This window comes from Triticum dicoccoides, chromosome 1A (genome assembly GCF_002162155.2).
Source record: "Triticum dicoccoides isolate Atlit2015 ecotype Zavitan chromosome 1A, WEW_v2.0, whole genome shotgun sequence".
In the NCBI taxonomy this organism is placed as follows: Eukaryota; Viridiplantae; Streptophyta; class Magnoliopsida; order Poales; family Poaceae; genus Triticum; species Triticum dicoccoides.
The window spans coordinates 384,479,944-384,494,108 of record NC_041380.1 but is presented as its reverse complement, the minus strand read 5'-3'; positions in this window follow the sequence as shown (position 1 = coordinate 384,494,108).

The following is a 14,165-nucleotide window of genomic DNA, read 5'->3' as shown; positions in this document are numbered from 1 at the left end:
GCTAGGGCCTCAGCGTCCGGACAGTCGACTATTTGATTTTTCTTTGTTAGGAACCGTGTCCAGAATTGCCTGGCCGATTCCTCTGGCTGCTGAATTACGTGACTTAGGTCATCAGCGTCTGGGGGTCGCACATAAGTGCCCTGGAAATTGTCGAGGAATGCGGCTTCCAGGTCCTCCCAACAACTGATTGATCCTATTGGCAAGCTGTTGAGCCAATGCCGAGCTGGTCCTTTAAGCTTGAGTGGGAGGTATTTGATGGCGTGAAAATCGTCGCCGCGGGCCATGTGGATATGAAGGAGATAATCCTCGATCCATACACCAGGGTCTGTTGTGCCATCATATGATTCGATGTTTACGGGTTTGAAACCCTCGGGGATTTGATGATCCATTATTTCGTCTGTAAAGCACAATGGGTGTGCGGCGCCTCTGTACTGGGCGATATCATGATGTAGCTCCAATGAGTTTTGTCTACTGTGTTCGGCCCTGCCAAATCTGTGGCCGGCGTGACGGTTACCGTCTCGAGCCGTGGGGTGCCAATGCGATACATAGATCGATCGTGTCTGCCTTGCCTTGTCCTCCAACATGTCTCGTAAGTCTGGCGCATATTCCCGTGCCTTGGTACGGGGTGCGGCTTGAGTGGAGGGCCGGGAGGCCTCTTTGTCGCGGCCACGAGGTGGCCGTTCGGCTGCATCAAGTGCTTCCTCCTCTAATTGGGGTAGCAACCTGCGCTTTGGGTAACTCTTGGAGGGGCGTTCGAGTTTATACTCTTCGGCCGCAAGGACTTCGGTCCATCTGTCAACCAGCAAATATTGATCAGCTCGGAGCTGTTGCTGTTTTTTCTTGAGGCTTCTTTCCATGGCCATAAGCCTGCGTTGGAAACGCTTTTGCTCAACGGGATCCTCTGGCACGACGAATTCGTCGTCGTCGAGGCTTGCCTCGTCTTCGGAGGGAGGCATATAATTATCGTCCTCGACCTCTCTGTCTGCCGCTCTCTCATGAGGGCTGGTTTCTCCATCCTCCTGTGCTAAACCTTGCTGGAGGGGGGGTTTCTTCGGCACTCTCCGGAGTATTATTATCTCCCGTGCTGGAATCACCGTTTTTGTGTTGGCGGGATTTTGAGCGGCGCCGCTGACGCCGGCGCTTGGGCTGTTTCTTGGAGGGGCCATCCTCCGCTGTTCCATCGCCCTCTCCCTCTTTTGGGGTGTCCACCATGTATATGTCATATGACAACATGGCTTTCCAGGGCCTAGTAGGCGCTGGTTCTTCATCATCTCCTTCATCGGCATCCATACCGTCGATGTCTTCGGAGTCGAAGGCGAGCATGTCGATTAAGTCGTCGACAGTGGATACAAAGTGGGTGGTGGGTGGGTTTTGAATTTCTTCATCGTCCGTACCCCAACCTTGCTGACCGTAGTCCAGCCAGGGCTCTCCTGATAAAGAGAGAGACTTCAGTGACTTCAGGATATCGCCGAAAGGCGAGTGCTAAAAGATGTTTGCGGTCGTGAACTCCATGATCGGCGCCCAATCGGATTCGATCGGCAGGGGCGCGGAGGGTTCGGAGTCCAGAGGACAATCCGGCTCCGTGGAGTCACGAGTCTCATAGAGTACGGGGCTGGTGTTCGGCTCAACCGCCATTGGGATCACAGCCCCCGAGGTGGCGTCCAACCGCCCATCCTCGATTAGCGCAGTTGGCTCCGAACTAAGGGTTGGAGCCAATGTGGGTGCGACCTCCAGGGCACTGTTTGGCGGCAGAGCTAGCTCATGCTCGTCGTGACAGTACAACGCGCTCGGCGGTGGTTCGAATCCGCCGAAGATCAAGTCCCCGCGGATGTCAGCCGTGTAGTTTAAATTTCCGAATCTGACCTGACGGCCAGGGGCGTAGCTTTCGATCTGCTCTAGATGGCCAAGTGAATTGGCTCGCAGTGCAAAGCCGCCAAAGACGAAGATCTGTCCGGGGAGGAAGGTCTCACCCTGGACTGCCTCGCCACTGATGATCGTAGGAGCCATCGGGCCTGACGGCGACGACACAGAGGAACTCTCAATGAAAGCACCAATGTCGGTGTCAAAACCGGTGGATCTCGGGTAGGGGGTCCCGAACTGTGCGTCTAGGCCAGATGGTAATAGGAGGCAAGGGACACGAAGTTTTACCCAGGTTCGGGCCCTCTCGATGGAGGTAAAACCCTACGTCCTGCTTGATTAATATTGATGATATGGGTAGTACAAGAGTAGATCTACCACGAGATCAGAGAGGCTAAACCCTAGAAGCTAGCCTATGGTATGATTGTTGATGTGTATGTTGTCCTACGGACTAAAACCCTCCGGTTTATATAGACACCGGGTAGGGTTAGGGTTACATAGAGTCGGTTACAATGGTAGGAGATCTGAACATCCGTATCGCCAAGCTTGCCTTCCACGCCAAGGAAAGTCCCTTCTGGACACGGGACGAAGTCTTCAATCTTGTATCTTCATAGTCCAGGAGTCCGGCTGAAGGTATAGTCCGGCCATTCGGACACCCCCTAATCCAGGACTCCCTCAAGGACCTTCATTGTGTGGAAGCAGACCAACTTTCTTTGCCCTCATCAACAACACCCAAGCAATCCATGAAGTCCTTCTAATCAACCCTGAACCGTCGCCCATCGGTCATCCATGACATAGATCTCTCCTCATTGGCTTGAAAGTGAACCGTGGCATAGAATTGAGCCACTATCACGGGATCATAGTCCTTGTTGTAAGTGATGAAGGGGATGAGCCCCCATTGCTGACACAAAGCCAGTGCCTCACCAAAGTATGCCTGGTCCTTCTCCATACGAGTGACTTCAATGGACTTGACATTGACAAACAAGTTCTTCTTCGCCTTCAGAATGTCCAGATAGATCAAAGACTGCTCCTTGTTCCATAAGGGATGCCTAACAAAAGCTGCATCCTAAGGGCGCTGATACAAGTTGCGAATGCGAAAATCCTCAAACTCTTTTGCAAACATCTCATCAGGATGAGTGTACTTCTCTTTCTCCTTTGGCTTGCTAGTTGTTGTCTTGATATTCCACCTGGGAGGACCACTAGAACTAGTAGGAGTGCCATCTGTGGTACGGAAGCGCTTGGAACCACCCTGACGCTCTGAATTCTTGCGGTGGGACTGATGAGGACGAGAGCTACCATCACATGGTACCCAACAACATAGACTGAGGGAAAGTAGTTGTAAAGCCATTGTATAAGCCAAAGGGTATAAAATGAGAATAGAAGAACGTGCAAAATTTCTGAAAATCCATATCACAGCGGTAGTACCGTGCCTAGCCACGGTAGTACCGTCGAAGGACAAGCGGTAGTACCGCGTAAAACGAGCGGTAGTACCGTTCATGTACAAGCGGCAGTCCTGCCAAGTGGAGTGGATCCGGTAGTACCGGTGACGTGGATTTGCAAAAACTTGGCAAAGACTACTATACTCCTATCTAGCAGTCATCTCGTATCCTAATCATGCCTAGATTTAGCCAAAAATCTAAGAACACCACATGCATTTCCCAAGAACCAAGATTCAAAAAATAGAACCGTAGAAGAGGAGAACGAGGGCAATACCCGTATCCATGGCAAGAGGAGAAGGTGGGGATCGATCCCACCAGACGAAAATGGAGAAGACGACACAGATTCGGAGAGCCGGAGCCAGCCTCTGGGGCAGTTCTGTGTCACCTGAGAGAGAGAACTAGGGGAGAGGAGAAGTGAATGGATATGGGGGAGTTGGAACTCCCCATGCCTAGCACTTAACCCCCACATGAGTCCTTGAAGCGGTAGTACCACAGGACGCAGCAGTAGTACCGCATAAGCGGTACTACCGTGCCCCCGAGCGGTAGTTCCGCCTTAGTGCATTGACATGGGGTCAACGTACTGCACTCAGCAGCAGTACCGCCATGGCAGTAGTATCGTTCCTACCAGCGGTAGTACCGCCTGCAACCAAAAAATTGCACTAGAACAAAGAGAGAGCCTGTGTAATGTATGAGAGGTTGAGGTAAGGGAAGGCTTAGGTTAGAGACAACAAAGCACATCAAATGGGAAGGAATACTCCAAGGTCAAAATCCAAAGGAAAGAGAGCACACTTGGAGTCATCCAACAACCGAAAGCCAAGGCAAAGAAATCACACCTCAAACCAAAAGGAGACAACCACTTAAGGAGAGGCGGTGACCGAAGTCACCTATGTTTGAGTCAATTGGTATGGCAGTGCGAAGATTTTAACCTTGGCTCCATGGCCAAAACTCATCTTTGAAGCACAAGTACCATCAAAAATGGCGAATGCGAAAGACTTGATCAATTTATGCATAATGGGGGAGGGAGAGTTCATTGATAGAACAACACTCGACCTATATCCATGCGTACATCTAGAACAAGACATTATGGAGAATGTGGAGGGGGTGCCTAGCTTCAAGCCACATTGCTTGAATCAATGATATTTAGCTCATTCCTTAACTCGCAAAATCTTGCTTCATCCAAGGGGTTCGTGAAAATATCCTCTAGTTGCTCTTGAGTGTTGACGTAGATAATATCAATCTCCCCATGCCTGATATGCCCCCGGATGAAATGATGATGAATCTCAATGTGCTTCGTCTTGCTATGAAGCACCGGGTTGTGGGAAATCTTGATTGCACTTTCGTTGTCACATAGAAGAGGCACTTTGTGACAAGTGACACCATAATCCTTTATAGTTTGTCTCATCCATAGCAATTGTGCACAACAACTTGCGGCGGCAACATACTCGGCCTCGGCGGAAGAGAGAGAGACACACAATTTTTCTTCTTTGAAGACCAACTTACCAAAGAGAGAACAAAGAATTGGCACCCTTCGGAAGTTGACTTCCTATCCACAACATCTCTGATGGCTCGTGTTCGCGTCAGTATTTCCTTGAAGAGGAAGGGATGATGCAGCACAGCTACGGTAGGTATATCCCTCAGGTATGAAACCAAGGTTATCGAACCAGTAGGAGAACCAAGCAACACTATGTAAATGGTACCTGCACACAAAGAACAAGTACTTGCAACCCGACCCGTAAGAGGGGTTGTCAATCCCTCTCGGGTAAAAGATTGGTAAAGAGATAGTTTGGTAGATGCAAATAAAATAACGACAAATAAAATTCAGCGAGGTATTTTTGGGTTTTTGGTAATATAGATATGAGAATAAAATATGCAAATAAAGAAATAGGCAAATAGCAATGTAGTTCTGAAAAGATATGATAAAGGATAGACCCGGGGGCTGTAGATTTCACTAGTGGCTTCTCTCGACAAAATAGCATATGGTGGGTAAACAAACTACTATTGGGCAATTGATAGAACCTCAAATAATTATGGCAATATCCAGGCAATGATCATTATATAGGCATCATGTCCAAGATTAGTAGACCGACTCCTGCCTGCATCTACTACTATTACTCCACACATCGACCGCTATCCAGCATGCATTTAGTGTATTAAGTTCATGGAGAAATAGAGTAATGCAATGAGAACGATAACATGATGTAGATGAGATCTATTCATGTAGGATAGCCCCCATCTTGTTATCCTTAATAGCAGCGATATGTACGTGTCTTACTACCCCTTCTGTCACTGGGAAAGAACACCGTATGATCGAATCCATCACAAAGCACCTCTTCCCATGGCAAGAAAAATTGATCTAGTCAGCCTAACTAAACCAAATATTCGAAGAAGAAATACGAGGCTATAAGTAATCATGCATATAAGAGATCAAAGAAACTCTAGTAACTTTCATGGATAAATAGATCTGATCATAAACCCAAAGTTCATCGGATCCCAACAAACACACTACAAAAAGAGTTACATCAAATAGATCTACAAGAGATCGTTGTATTGAGAATCAAAAAGAGAGAAGAAGCCATCTAGGTACCACCTACAGAACCGTTGGTCTACAATGAAGTACTCATGCATCATCAGAGAGGCACCAATGAGGATGATGAACCCCTCCGTGATGGTATCTAGATTGGATCTCATGGTTCTAGAACTTGCGGCAGCTAGAATTGTGTTTCATCGACTCCCTTAGGGTTTCTGGAATATTTGGGTGTTTATAGGGCGAAGAGGCGAGCCCAGGTGGGTTGTGCCCCACTCTGGTACTTCTTTAGCCCAACAGGTGTCTTCTGGTCCAGAAAAATTCTCCAAAAAGTTTCGCTGCGTTTGGACTCCGTTTGGTACTAATATTCTGCAAAGTGAAAACAAGCAAAACACAACATATGGCACTAGGCACTATGTCAATAGGTTAGTTGATAACCCACAAGTATAGGGGATCGCAACAGTTTTCGAGGGCAGAGTATTCAACCCAAATTTATAGATTCGACACAAGGGGAGCCAAAGAATATTTGAAGCTATTAGCAGTTGAGTTGTCAATTCAACCACACCTGAAGATTAATTATCTGCAGCAACATGATCATTAGAAAAGTAATATGATAGTTTTGATAGTAGTGACAGTAGCAATGGTAACGGTAACAGTGATAGCAATAATTTTATAGCAAGTGTAGCAATAACGATAGCAATAGTAACTTAGCAAGAACAATATAAGATAAATTCGTAGGCATTGGATTGGTGATTTGTTAGATGATATTCATCATGACAGTCATAACCTAGGGCGATGCAGCACTAGCTCCAGTTCATAAATATAATGTAGGCATGTATTCCTTAAATAGTCATACATGCTTATGGAAAGAACTTGCATGACATCTTTTGTCCTACCCTCTCGTGGCAGCGGGGTCCATTTGGGAACTAAGGGATATTAAGACCTCCTTTTAATAGAGTACCGAAACAAAACATTAACACATATTGAATACCTGAACTCCTCAAACTACGGTCATCACTGAGAGTGGTCCCGACTATTGTCACTCCGGGGTTGCCGGATCATAATATGTAGTAGGTGACTATAACTTGCAAGATCGGATCTAGAACATGGATATAATGGTGATAACATAAACAGTTCAGATCTAAAATCATGGCACCCGGGACCAAAGTGACAAGCATTAAGCATGGCAAAGTCATAACAACATCAATCTCAGAACATAGTGGATACTAGGGATCAATCCCTAACAAAATTAACTAGATTACATGATGAATCTCATCTGACTCCTCACCGACCAGCGAGCCTACAAAGGAATTACTCACTCCCAGTCGGGAGCATCATGGAATTGGCGATGGAGAAGGGTTGGTGATGAAGAAGAACGAAGACCCCCCTCTCCGGAACCCCAAACGGACTCTAGATCTGGCCTCCCAATGAAGAACAGGAGGTGACGGCGGCTCTGTCTCGTGGATCGCGATAATTCTTTCTCCTTAGAAATTTTCTGGAAAAATAGGATTTTATAGCGTCGGTTTCAGGGTCTGCGGGGCCACCAGGTGGGGACAACCCACCTGGGCGTGCCGGGAGGGGCCGCCTTGGTGGGTTGTGCCCACCCAAGTGCCCCCCTTCAGTGGATCTTGGCTCCAGAAATTCTCTTTATTGATATAAAAAATCCTTGCAAAGTTTCGTTCCATTCCGAGAACTTTTATTTCTGCACAAAAACAACACCATGGTAGTTCTGCCGAAAACAGCGTTAGTCCGGGATTAGTTTCATTCAAATCATGCAAATTAGAGTCCAACACAAGAGGAAAACCATTAGGAAAAGTAGATACATTGGAGACGTATCAACTCCCCAAAGCTTAAACCTTTGCTTTTCCTCAAGCAATTCAGTTGATAAACTGAAAGTGGAAAAGAAAAACTTTTACGAACTCCTTGGCTCTTGTTTGCATAAATAAGCTTAAATAGCACCTGTTTTTAGCCGATAGACCCAGGTTTTCAGCCAATATTATAACTAACCATGATGACAATAACTCTTAAAAATTATATTAACTCATATCAATGGCATAATCAGCTAGCGAGCAATAATAAGATATCTCAAATGGCAACACATTGTCAAAACAACCATGATATAATATGACAATAGTGGTATCTCACTAGCCCTTTCTGAGACCGCAAAACATAAATGCAGAGCACCTCCAAAGTTCAAGCAGCGACTAAACATTGTAATTCATGGTAGAAAAGATCCAGTCATGATGCACCCAACATTAGCTACACACAATGCATAAGCATGACGGCAGTGCTCTTAGGTTCTGGCGCTTATTTTAGAAGGTGATGACACAACATAAAAGCAAATAGATAGTCCCTTCGCAGAGGGAAGCAATGATTTGCAGAGGTGCCAGAGCTCAAGTTTTAAAACAGAGGTAAATTATATTTTGAGACATGCACCCTTCTTGTTTACTTCACGACCATCATTTACCAATATCTTCCATGCTAAGCACGCTAGTGGTGGTTCCCAAGAGATAAAAGTAAAGGTTTTGACTCCATTGGGAGTTTTTTTTTGATTGTTTGTAAGCTTTTTCTGTTTGCAGTTTGGGACTGGGCATCCCTATTACCGCCCTTTTCTCGTGCGATGGCGAATGAATAAACACTCGACCTGAGAATAACCCGCTTAGCATGGAAGATACTGACCACCTCCTGCGTTCCATGAACGATCCAGTTACACAAAAAGGATATTTATTAGAAGTTTTTAGAGGTGGCACATGCAAATTTACTTAGGACGACAGGGTAATATCGCATATAGGTAGGTATGGTGGACTCATCTGCAATAACTAGGGTTCAAGGTTTTTGATGTACAAGCAGAATTCACACTTAGTACAGGCGAAGTCTAGCAATTAGATTGAGAAGCGGCCAGCTAGAGAGCAACAACGGTCATGAACATGCATTCTGCATAAGTAACATTGGACACTAGCATGAGTAGGATATGAACACCATGAACATAAATATCATAGAGGCTATGTTGGTTTTGATTCAACTACATGCATGAACATGTGCCAAGTCAAGCCACTCGAACATTCAGAGGAGGATACCATATCATCATACTACATCACAATCATTTTAATGCAATGTTGATATCCAAGATAAATCATTATCCACTGCTAGCTACTTATGCATGGCATGAGAAACTATAATCTCTAATCGTCATTGCAAATATGTTTAATCATAATGGGCTGAATCATGGATACTAGTTTAAACATATTTACAAAAATACAATAAGTCGAGTTCATACCAGTTTCTCTCTGCCATGACCAGTTCATCGAATATCATCATTATTTCCTTTCACTTGCATGAACAAAGGATGTGAAAATAATAATAGTGCAAGAGTGTCGTGGACTAAGCTAGAATCTGCAAACATTTTATTCAACATGAGAAGACAAGGTAAAATAGGCTCTTTATTAGATCAACAATTATTCAAATGACAACCACTCAACATTTTCATCGTGGTCTTCTCCTTGGCAAGACTTAATTAAAAGAAAATAAATTCAAAGAAACACACTGAAATATTTTTGGAGTTTTTGGTTGTCTTGAACAAGCAAATAAAAGGGAAAGCAAAAGTGAGAAAAACTATTTACACGGGAAAACTCCCAACAAGCAAAAGAAGAACAAGGAAATCTTTTTGGGTTTTCTTTTTAGTGCTACAGCTAAGCATGCATAGAAAGTAAAACAACTACAACTATTTTTTTGGGTTTTCTAAGGTTTTTCAAACACACAAGAAGAAAGAAAGAAAATAAAATTTAGCATGGATGATACAATGAAAAAGTGTGAACACCGACAACTAGAATGAAATGTTTGATCATGAATATAATGTCGGTGAGAAACACGTACTCCCCCAAGCTTAGGCTTTTGGCCTAGCTTGGTAATCAATTGCTAGCGTGGATAGTAGTCGGAGCGGTAGCTCATGGAGGCTCTCGGTGCGGATGCCTCGGCCTGCCATGCTGCCTCGACTACAGTGTTGTGGGCTCGGGCCTCGCTCTCAAGGACGAAATATCTTCCCTTGCTGTGATAATCAAAAAGAGCAGACACGGGCAAATATGTGTGCACAACAGATGCTTGGTTAAACAACAAGTTATAGGTGAAATTATGAATATTTCCTTTAAGGATCTTATGATTTTTCATAGCATCAAAGTCTAAATACTGTGTGGGTAGGATAGGGTCAAAGGGCAAAGGTGAAACACCCAACCCTCGTGCTAAACGCGTGGCATAAATTCCACCATAGAAGTAGCCACTATTAGCGTTATGCTGTAGTCTGCGTGCGACAATTGCTCCAAGATTATAACTCCTATCACAAGTGAGAGTGGTGCGTATGAGGCTCAAGTCTGGAGCACAAAGTGTACTACAATCTTGCTTGCCTACGATACATTTCCCGCTAAATAATGCAAACTACTGAATTGCGGGAAAATGAACGCTCTTTATTCTACCTTGCGCCACTCCCCTCATCTCACCATAGCAAAGACTAGTCAAGAATCATTGGTACTCAGCCCTTGGCGGTTCGTCAAGCGAACCCCAGAATGGGAGTTTGCAGTGGTGAGCAAAACTCTCTAGTGATATGGTAAATGGATTTTCATAAAGCTTAAATGACACCCTAGACTCACGGTGGTGGAATTTAAATCCTTTGATAAATGATTCAGTGAGAGTATGGTGTTGATCGCACTTATCTGAAATGTAGGGACCGAGATCGGCATTGTGAACATATTGCTCAAATTCCTCCTTAATGCCTACACGCACCATATAATCATCGCATGGCCATAGGCATGTTTTGGTGGCGGCATCTTGAATGGATATTTCACTTGGTTCAACATAAGACTGACGAGCGGAGCTGTCACTAGAAGATGCCCTCGAGGATCTCCTCCTCGAAGAACTTCCAAATAGGTTCATCATGTTCGCGTACAATTTTCAAGCAACAATCCCTCGAAACAGTTTCGGAAACGGAGCTTCGAGCAAAGAGATCAAAATCGACGGGTCTGAGAGCAAGAACACGAGAGAGAGAGCAAGGGTGGATTTTTTTCTAGAGGTAGGTGATGATGTGGTGAAAAGAGATAAGTGAGGGGGCCACGTGGGGACCACAACCCACCAGGGCGCGCCTGGGTGTCCTGGCGCGCCCAGGTGGGTTGTGCCCACCTGGTGCACCTCTCTTTGATATTATTTGCACCAGAAATTCTTAAATATTAAGAAAAAATCATATTAAATTTTTAGAGCATTATGAGAACTTTTATTTTTGGGTAATTTTTATTGCACGGAAAATTCAGAAAACGGACAAAACATGGCATTTTATTTTATTTAATTAATAAAAACAGAAAACAAAAAGGTAGGGACAGAAGGTAGTCCTTACTAAATTCATCAACTTCATACCTATCAAAAATGATCCATTAATAAGGTTGATCAGGTCTTATTAACAACCACTTTCGATTAGCATGAAACCGAAGAACTTTCGTAAATCACTAAGTTACGTCAACGGGGATATGAATGTCCCCAAAAATAAGCATTTCATATTTATTTTTAACAGTAGGTAGAGGTAGTTGAAAACTTCCAATAGTGAGTGTAGGAGATTTTTCAATAACATTAATAACATTCACTTGGAATTGTTTCTTCGGAAAGTGCACTGTATGCTCATTTACACTACAAAAAATACACTTCCGTGATGATACATGTTTGTCACAGTAGGTCGCTTTTTTTGTCATGCATGTACATCGATGACAAATTTATGACAGAATCAAGATAGTCATACCTGTGATGTTCGCATATAGCCCATTTACAGCCCGCTAACCCAAGGCCCATTACGCCCTATCCAAATTAGGCCCAGTAGCGTCATATAGGCCATCCAATATGATTCCAGCCTGTTTTCACTTCTGGCCCATTTATAGCCCATGACGTCTTTCGGCCCATATGAGGCCCTATGTAACTCTTGGCCTATTAACGGCCCGTGGTGAAACTGGCCCATAATGAACAGTGTATCACTTTACACCCATTTAACGGCCCGTGGTGAAACTGGCCCATAATGAACAGTGTATCACTTTATACCCATTAACGGCCCGTTATTCCGTTGGGCCGTTTCCAGCCCATGTTATCTTTCGGCCTTCTCAGAGCCCATTTATTCTTGGGCTCATTTCCATCATTCGTTTACTTACGGCCCGTTACTGTCATTTTCTGCTTGTGGGCCAAATTCAGCCCGTGGTTACTGTCGGCCCATTTGTGGTCCGTTAATACGTTGGGCCGTTTTCATAGCGTCATCAAATACGGCCTATTAATGATGGCCCATTACGGTCGGCCCATGAACGGACGATTCCAACTCTAGCCCGTTTACGACCATAATGCGGCCTGTTATTGGCCCATGTTTGGCCAATCGATCATACGGCCCGTATAAGGCCCATTGATGATACGGCCGGTAGAAGGCCCATTGTTTCTACGGCCCGTAGAAGGCCTACTGTTTCTACGGACCGTAGAAGGCCCACTGTTTCTACGGCCCGTAGGAGGCCCAGTGTCACTACAGTAAATATTAGCCCATGGTTATTGTGGCCTAGTTTCAAAAAATAGGTTATTGCAGCCACTAGTTAACCGCGGAAAAAGAACTGCAATGACTACAGGCAAACAAATAAACAAGACAACAAGGAAATAAATAAGCAAGCAACTAATGCTAGGCTATCACGGCTATTACACATATTACATCCACTGGGCATCAAAGTTTGCCACCAGTGCAAATATAGGGAACACAGCAGCATATAAACGCCGCAGCAAAACAAGTCCAGAACTGAAACCACTTCAGAAGAGCTCAAGAAACAATATCCTGGGTACCCATAATGCTGGCAAGATGCTTAGCAAGCTTATTAAGTTTCTCTTGTTTGGTGCTTAAGTCCTCCAGCGCTTGTTGTTGCACCAGAAAGTATGCATCTGAATTCTGCAGGGACTTCCTCAGTCCTTCGGCTTCCTGTCGCATAACATCTAATCGATCTCTTTCAACTTGAAGTTGAGACTCAAGAAGCCGAACTGATTCAGGCAATGAGTTCGGAGAGCTGGTGCCAGAAGTGGTAGCCAGTAACTCGAACACTACATCAAGACAGGACTTTGGGTTGTCTCAGTGTCTTCAATATAGTTTTTATCAGCTTTCTTGGAGACCAACAGGGATGTCTCACTATCTTGAATCTTATTTGCATTACTTCCTTTACCATTGCATAACAAGGTACTCTTCTCCAATATTTTATCCGTGTTCTAAAAGAGAAATAAACAAACACATCTCAGGTTTACAATGTAGTATATGAAACTCATTTTGGTGAACCAGTTCAGTAGTAAGGTGGATAGGATAACAGCATGAAACAAACATATATCTATGTAGTATGGTCACTATATGGTCTATATCATTCTAGTTTATGTTGCCAAATCAAGATAGATACAGTTTGAATCATATCTATTTAAGACAAAGAAGTATAGACAGAATATAAGTGTGGGAAACTACACAGCAATAACAACACTTGTAATGTGCATGGCATGAGAACATAACTGTTTATTCAATTGAAACTAAAATCAACATAGAGCAAGTTACAACAGCAAACAGCCAAACACGTTGAAGAAACAGGTTTAAAACATACCTGTTGCGCCATTGGAGTTTCAATTGCATCCTTGAAATTTGAAATTAGTTGGTATCAGTAAATACAGTGATGCAAGAGCAAAGTAGTATGAACCATAGCTATGGAACCTGACCTGAGAACAGTTCTTCTTCTGCTTTAAGCGTTGACTTCGGGTTCAGAGTGGTGGTCCTCGTGATTTGGGCACTGTAGTTGCCTTACTAACTGCTCGTGTTTGGGTGCTCTGTGGTGGGGACGGTGCTGTGTCAACGGGAACTGAGTGTCTTTCTGCTGGGGTTGGGGTTAGAAGGGGTGTAGATGGTTCTCTGTCTAACTGGGTAGGGGTACAATCTGCATGAGTGTGGGTTATGTGTGGTGGGGCTGGTTCTTGGGCAAGTACAACCGTGGTTCTATCTACATCAACAGGTAGCATGATCTTTTCTGAAGACCGTGTTTTTACTCCCACAGATACTGCCATCACTCCCTCCAATTGAAATGGCTGATAAACAAGAAAAGTAATTGAATGTACAGACATTGTAAGATAGGCAGGTGCAATGGATAGTAGGGAAGAAAACAGGGCATGAAATAATTCACATTTATGTTGTCTAAGCAAACAGAATAGCAGGACATAGTTTCACATATATGATGGCTAATTAAACAGGACAGCATGACACAATTTCACATGTATGATGGCTAACTAAACAGGATAGAATGACATACTTCAAAATATGATGACTACGT